A 7,862-nucleotide genomic window follows, 5' to 3' on the forward strand; every position below is an offset into this window, starting at 1 on the left:
AGCAAGACCCTGTCTCAAAAAAAAAAAAAAAAAATTGGGCAAAAAAGGGGAAAAAAAAAAAAAAAAAAAAAATGTAAACAATTGAACTCATGGAGATAGAAAGTAGAAGGAAGTTTACCAAGGGCTGGGAAGGGTAGTGGGGGATTGTGGGGATGTTTAATTGGTACAAAAAGTAGTTTCAAAGAATAAATAAGACCTAGTATTTGCTAGCACAACAGGGTGACTATAGCCAATAATAATTATACATTTTCAAATAACTAAAAGAGTATAATTGGATTGTTTGTGACACAAAGGATAAATGCTTACCATGATGTGATTATTACTCATTGCATATCTGCATTAAAGTATCTCATGTATTCCATAAATATACACACCTACTATGAACCCACAAAAATTTTTAAAAGGCCGGGCACAGTGGCTCACGCCTGCAATCCCAGCATTTTGGGAGGCCATAGTGGGCAGATCACTTGAGGTCAGAAGTTCGAGACCAGCCTGACCAACATGGCAAAACCCCATCTCTACTAAAATACAAAAATTAGCTGAGTGTGGTGGCACATACCTGTAATCCCAGATACTCAGGAGGCTGAGGCAGGAGAATCACTTGAACCTGGGGGGCAGAGGTTGCGGTGAGCTGATATCACACCATTGCACTCCAACCTGGGTGACAGAGCAAGACTCCATCTCAAAAAAAAAAAAAAAAAATTCTAATGGAGGTGAGTGAGCCAGTCCTGTAGCTGTAGCTGGGAAAAGAGCAGTCCAGGCGAAAGGAATATGTAGCAGCAAAGCACAGAGAAAGCCCTGAGGCATCGCCTCCTGATGAGAGCCAAAGCAGAGCTGGGTGTGGGGATGCAGGAGCCTATTATAAGTAGGCTTTTACTGAATGAGACAGGAAGTCTTTGGCGAGCTTTAATCTCTGACTTACATAATAGTATCAGTCTTTCTGGGGTTAGCTGAGCCAATGCTCTTACTTGTATTCTTTTTCCATTGCTTATAATGGAAAAAGCCCTAGTTTATTATCCTTCTGTCTTGTATTAATTTTATCTGGAATTGAGCTCTAACTGTGGCACAGAAACATATTCTCAAATAAGCTGCTATCTTTTAAATAGTAATAATGCTCCCCCAAGTAGTAATAGGCTAATTCCTGTTTTGGGAACAGATCAGCGGTCTTTCAAATCTAATACGTTTGAAAAATTATGTACTCACTTCCTCATTTTTAGATTGATACTGGAAACTTTTCATCACAAGTTTAAATATTTGCCAATATTGTAATTTCTAACATGTTATAAATAATGACTGTTAAATAATACTTTTAAATCTATTCAGTAAAAACTAAATATAGCCGTTCAAAACCACTGTCATTCATTCAAAAATACATAAACAAGTTGTTCTTTAAAAGTGGGAAATTTTGGCTTCCTGGTACTCACCACAGTCTGTATTCTTACACTGACTGTATAGAAAGAGGAGGCAGAGTAAACCAACCCCACATATACCTCAGCCCAGGCCCTGTGCCTGGTCTGTATTGTGAATCAGGAGACAAGGAGTTCAGGAAAAAAAAAAAAAACTGTTGGAAGTTTTTATTTTCTCATTTTTTAAATTTAGTTCTCAGTCTTCTTTCTTCTTGAGTTCATGTTTCCATTCTTCTTCTCTTACAGAAGGTTGTCCCTCGGAAAACACAGGCAGTCCTCACTTTGCACAATAATACAGGACCTTCAAAATAACTGTACAAGTTGAAAATGTATAATGTGATCTAAATAATCAATGGGAAAAATTATGATTGTCCTATGACCTTTAAAAATTTTTGTCAGAACATAATAAACTCTCTTCGTTATAAATGTATAGGGAAATAAAGAACATAGTAAGACTGATATTCACTTAGTATACTGCAATTTAAAACATTAGAAACATTGATAATTAAGTGTTGTGTTTCTTTGTAAAAAAAGCTTAACAATAGTAATTTGCTTAGTTTCTTCCCTTCTTGTCATAGAACTTATGATTTGGAGTACTCATCTTTCTACGCCTTGGTAAACTGTCATAGTTTTACGTTTGGATCAGCTTCCAGTGTGTTATCCTTTGCATTTTCGATGTGGTGAAATATTTCCAAGAGTTCCTTTAATGTGAAGATTTTTGCCAGGATCACTTCCTCTGAGACATAAGGTGACTCACTTATGTCATGAGTTCACCTGCTCTAAGTTCCTTGGCTGCATATCTGCAGTCTCTCCAATGGTGGTAGTGTAAACATTCCCATGGTCAGCTATTTCCTCTATAACCTCATTATGTTCATTTCACTTTTTTTGGTTGATGTTTTTTAGACGGAGTTTTGCTCTTGTAGCCCAGGCCGGAGTGCAATGGTGTGATCTCGGCTCACTGCATCCTCCGCCTCCCAGGTTCAAGCGATTCTCCTGCTTCAGTCTCCTGAGTAGCTGGGATTACAGGCGCCCGCCACCACGCCTGGCTAGTTTTTGTATTTTTAGTAGAAATGGGGTTTCACCACGTTGGCCAGGCTGGTCTTGAACTCCTGACCTCACGTGATCTGCCTGCCTCGGCCTCCCAAAGTGCTGGAATTACAGGCATAAGCCACCATGCCCGGTTATTTCACATTTTATTTGCAGTATTGTCACTTTTTATTTCCATGCCATACTTTCATCCTTGTTGGCCAATACCCTTTCTTAATCACCCATTTTTGTAAAATGTCACACGGGTTTTTACTGGCAGACAAGGAGACAATGCAACTGTAAGCCTTGCTGTCTGTGTGTGAACTGACAGATGCACAGAGACCAATCACTGACAGACTTTGAAAGAAGATACATGATTAGTCACTGATCAGGATGCGCACCTGTTAATGTAGTAATTCATGGACCTGAAGAGCTAGTAGCAAATTTGTATTTTATGCAGTTACTCAGAGTTAATTTACCTCAGTAACTGAAATTTGAAACCTTGTTCTCAGGGGACAGGTGTTATTTAAACCGTGGTAACTAAAATTTGTACATATTGGAAACATTCAAAGAAAGAATTTTTGGCCAGTCCAATAAAAAAAGAAAGACTTTTGTTTGTTTGTTTGTTTGTTTGTTTTTTAATCTCGGCTCACTGCAAGCTCCGCCTCCCGGGTTCATGCCATTCTCCTGCCTCAGCCTCCTGAGTAGCTGGGACTACAAGTGCCTGCCACCACGCCCGGCTAACTTTTTTGTATCTTTAGTAGAGACGGGGTTTCACTGCGTTAGCCAGGATGGTCTCGATATCCTGATTTCGTGATCCACCCTCCTTGGCCTCCCAAAGTGCTGGGATTACAGGTGTGAGCTACCGCACCTGGCCAAGAAAGACTTTTCTGTATGATTTTATACTGAATATCCTTTATTAATCTCTTAACCTTCTCTGTGATGAAAATGTCTATAAATTAAAATTTGTATGTCATTGATTGTTTTATGTCCTTGGTTATTTTACAAATCCTGGCCTAATTAATATTATAATAATTATTATAATTGATTAAACATAAATATGTTTAAATCAAAAGTAAAAAATTATCAAAAATTATTTCAATCTGATGATCATTTAGAGCATGAAGTCAAGTAGTGCTTACTGCTGGAATGAGACAGTATTTAGGATCAGTGATGTTCCTGTTTAACATCTCTGTAGACATAATCGCTGAGAAAACATGTTCACAGAGACAAATAGGTAAGAATGAGATAAATTTTATCGTAGTGGCCGGGTGTGGTGGCTCACGCCTGTAATCCCAGGACTTTGGGAGGCTGAGGCCGGTGGATCACCTGAGGTCAGGAGTTCAAGACCAACCTGGCCAACATGGCAAAACCCCATCTCTATAAAAATACAAAAATTAACCGGGCGTGGTAGTGCGCGCCTATAGTCCAGCTACTCCGGAGGCTGAGGAAGGAGAATCGCTTGAACCTGGGAGGCAGCAGTTGCAGTGAGCCAAGATCACATCATTGCACTCCAGCCTGGGTGACAGAGCAAGACTCCGTCTCAAAAAAAAAAAAAAGCAACTTTATTATAGTAAAGCCATTCATTTTGTCATTCCTTCCAAATTATTTGCCGAAAATCCTCTTTCACTTGTGCTGAAAACCAGGAATTGGAAACCTCTGACTTGCAAAAGCATTTTTGCCTAGTTATTAGAATGTTCACTTTCTTATTTTACATGAAACGTACCAAAAAAGGTTTTACCAAGACACATCGGCTGCCCCGCAGCCGCAGATACCTGTGTTGCTTGTGTAGTATACAACTCCTGAAAGCAGTGTTTACACCGTACTCTACTTAAGTTGCATGAGCTGGAATTGTGCAGTGCACAATTTACAAAGCTGTACGTGGTAGCCTTATACATTTCACCTACTATTGTTTTTTGTTTTGAGATGGAGCGTCACTCTTGTCGCCCAGGCTGGAGTGCAATGGCGCAATCTCGCCTCACTGCAACCTCCGCCTCCCGGGTTCAAGAGATTCTCCTGCCTCAGCCTCCTGAGTAGCTGGGATTACAGGTGTACACCACCACACCTGGCTAATTTTTGTATTTTTAGTAGAGATGGGATTTCACTGTGTTGGTCAGGATTGTCTTGAACTCCTGACCTCGTGATCTGCCTGTCTCGGTCTCCCAAAGTGCTGAGATTACAGGCGTGAGCCAACGGGCCTGGCCTTTTTTTTTTTTTTTAACTTGGCAGCAACTTGTTTAATCCAGTATGTAAATGAAGTATACAAAATGTTCTGTTTATGCCCATCATCTACACACGTTAATGATGATATCACAGCATATCAAACATTTAATGGCATGGCTGTACTTAGTGGAAAGATATACTAATAAGGTAAAAATTATAAATAAAATCATTATTTTTAGAACTAGGAGTCCTTTGAAAGCTGAAGTGTGATGTCAATAAGTCATCTAACTCCTTGCCAAGCTTAGTGTCTGCCAAATCATTTATGTCTCATTTCCATGGCAGCACTTTATTTCTTTAAGACTTGGAACCACAGATGGCACATCTGTTTTCTTGAACAGTATCATTAATTTATTTGATTTATGAATGCTAATTATATGTTTCTGAATGCATCAAATCTATCAGCATTTGCAATGGTCTCTTTGATAAGCATATGGTAAAGAGGAACAATTCCAGGCAATACCCTTCAGGACCTGCTCTTCTCTTGGCAGAGTGATGCAGTATAATAGTCTAATATGTAATACACACTGATACACACTTTTAAGCAGTAATTCACAACCAGGGAACATCAGGCAACGAAAGCAAGAGTTTTAATTGGTTCATGCAGCAATCTGAAATAACTGCACAAATTAGAATGTAGTGAATTCTATTATTCACAAAACATTTATTATTACATGTAGTTATGATTCCAGAAGCCCTTACTCTAAGTTAGATGGCGGCTATATTTTTTTATACAGCAAACTTGGCAAATAGTAACTATAGCTACAAAAACAGCTATCTCTACACTTCAGTGACAAAAATGGAGAGAAGACTCCTTCAATCAGTCGCAATTGTGTCCTTGAATGGCAACAGTGACAACAGTATCACTATCAGTTATGAAGGGCAAGCTATAATTACTATTAACTACGAAGTTCATAATTTGTGAAGAAATGTTAAGAAGATGCTAATTTCCAGATTAAGGTTGAGATGCAGAATTAAGTGTAAAGATTCTTTCATTATAGTAGCTAACATTTATATATCAAGTCGTAAGTGCTTCATTATTAATTTGTCTTTCCAGTAACCTTAGGTTAGGTTGAGAAAGTATCCATGTTATCTGTGTTTTATAGATTCGAAGACTAAGGATCAGAGAAGGTTAGTAATTTATGAGGGCTACGTGTTAGATAGGTGGCAGAGATGAGCCTTAAGCCTGAAACTAAATCTTATATGCTTTCCTTTTCTAACTATACTGTTTACCAGATGTTGGTATGTTAAACTTTCATCCTTCTTCCTTTTGGGTCCAACACATTCTCTTATTTGTCCATAAGAATCACCTGCTGCCCCTGATTAGAATGCAGATCCCTAGGTTTCCACCCCACAGAAGTCTGTGCGTGGGGTGTGGTAGTTGTGGGGGCTGCATAACCAGCATCTTACATAATTCAATTAAGATGATCTGATTTGTGGAATTAAACTAAAACCCACCCACAGGAGAACAAATAGATGCTATTTATTCAGAGCTTGCTGTAGAAGGGAGTCCCAGTCACCATCACTTGACTTTGTCAGAGGCTCAAAGGTGGGGCAGAGGAGTGGGAAGACTTTATAGAAGCGAAGAAAAGCCCCAGGTATGCTCTGTTTAGAAGTTGTTAGCATGGGAGAGCGGCAAGTGGGCTACTAGAAGCGTGGGTATTTTATGTGGTTGGTTTGTGGAACATATTTGGCTTTCTCTGGTTGGTGCTGAGGTGGAACTAGGGGTAAAAATAGGGAAGTTGCACTTTGGAAGGCCCAAGCAGGAGGATCGCTTGAGTCCAGGAGTTTGAGACCAGCCTGGGCAACATAGTGAGACCCTGTCATGAAAAAAATTTTAAAAATTAAAGAAAAAATTGCACACCTGTAGTCCTAGGTACTTGGGAAGCTGAGGCAGAGGATCTCTTGAGCCCAGGAGATCCAGGCTGCAGTGAGCTAAGATCGTGCCACCACATTCCAGCCTGGGTATTACATAGCAAGACCCTGTCTCAAAAAAAAAAAAAAAAAAAATTGGGCAATTGCCAGTCTTTGACTACTTCCTGACTGTTCTGGTTCAGCTGCTACCAAGGTTGTGGTCTGGCTTCCTGGGCTTCTTATGTGGTTCAGAGTTCTGTTGTCATATACTATCTGGCCATTCATGTATATTCTGTTTCTGAGACCATACTCTGGGAAACACGTGGTCCTCTGGTGGTGGTGAAGGTCCCTGTGAGCTAGGGACCATCTGTCAACACTCTTATCACTACTAGTGCCTATCCCTATCAGGCACTCGAAGCACTTAATAAAATCTTGCGAACGAATGAATGAATGATATGCAAAAATATTTGATACTGGCTTTAGTTGGAACAAGAAAATGAACTTTGTGTACCACATAGACATCCATGACTAGACTGGCCGTCACCAGAAAGGCCGCTTCTTCCAGCTACTATGCTCTAAATACAGTAACCTGAATCCTAGCACGACTGGACTTCGCCTTGGCCCCGGCTGCCCAAAGTTTTTCTCAGAGCTTCAGCTTAACCCCTGATGTGCTCACCAGCCCCAAGGCGCCCTCCTGAGTGCTTTGCTGGGGGTGGGATGGCGTTTGTGGGAAAGGCCGGCTACTTCTGGCATTTCAAAGGCGCCTCCAATCCCTGACCTTTAGTTGTGCCGCATTCTCTCTGCTCTTTCCCCCTTCTCTGTCCTCACAATTGGGTCTGGGCTGGTGAAGCCTACTGAGGGAGGGGAGTGTACACACACGCACACGCGCGCGCGCGCACACACACTCATATATGGTGTAATTAATAATTCAGGACTCAGGTTATCTAAGAGAAGACGATCGACCAGGTGTGAGAAAGCGCGCGGGAGAGAGAGCGAGCCCAGGAAGGGGAAGGCGGCAGCACGAGCTGTCTCCTGGGGAAGCCGTCCCACCTGCTGTGGGGGGCGCCGCCGGGGAGGGGCCGAGCCGCGCGCACGCCCTCACGCCCCGCCCCGCTCGCAGCGCTGCCCGGCGACGGGGGAGTTCCCGCGAGTGGCCTCGCGCCCAGACCGCGCGGGGGGCTGTTCGGGTGGAGGCGGGGGAGCCGCCGGGACACCAAAATAGGAGCTGCTTGTGGGGTGGAGCGGCACTAGCTGGCGGCCTCCGAGCGCCTCTTCCAAAGATGGTCAGAGGGGCCAGAGGCGTCCCCGCTCCCGCTCGCTGCTAGCCCGCGGGCCAGCGCCGCGTCCCGAGCCCCG

The 7,862-nt window shown here is 42.2% G+C and overlaps 1 protein-coding gene across 1 annotated transcript in view; it reads left to right on the top strand.

The window, feature by feature from the left end:
• The window catches only part of LOC105514510 (kelch-like protein 23), a 60,617-nt gene that overhangs the window by 37,044 nt on the left and 15,711 nt on the right, over positions 1-7,862 (top strand). The window lies entirely within an intron of this gene.

Source organism: Colobus angolensis, unplaced genomic scaffold, assembly GCF_000951035.1.
Source record: "Colobus angolensis palliatus isolate OR3802 unplaced genomic scaffold, Cang.pa_1.0 Scaffold247, whole genome shotgun sequence".
Lineage (NCBI taxonomy): Eukaryota > Metazoa > Chordata > Mammalia > Primates > Cercopithecidae > Colobus > Colobus angolensis.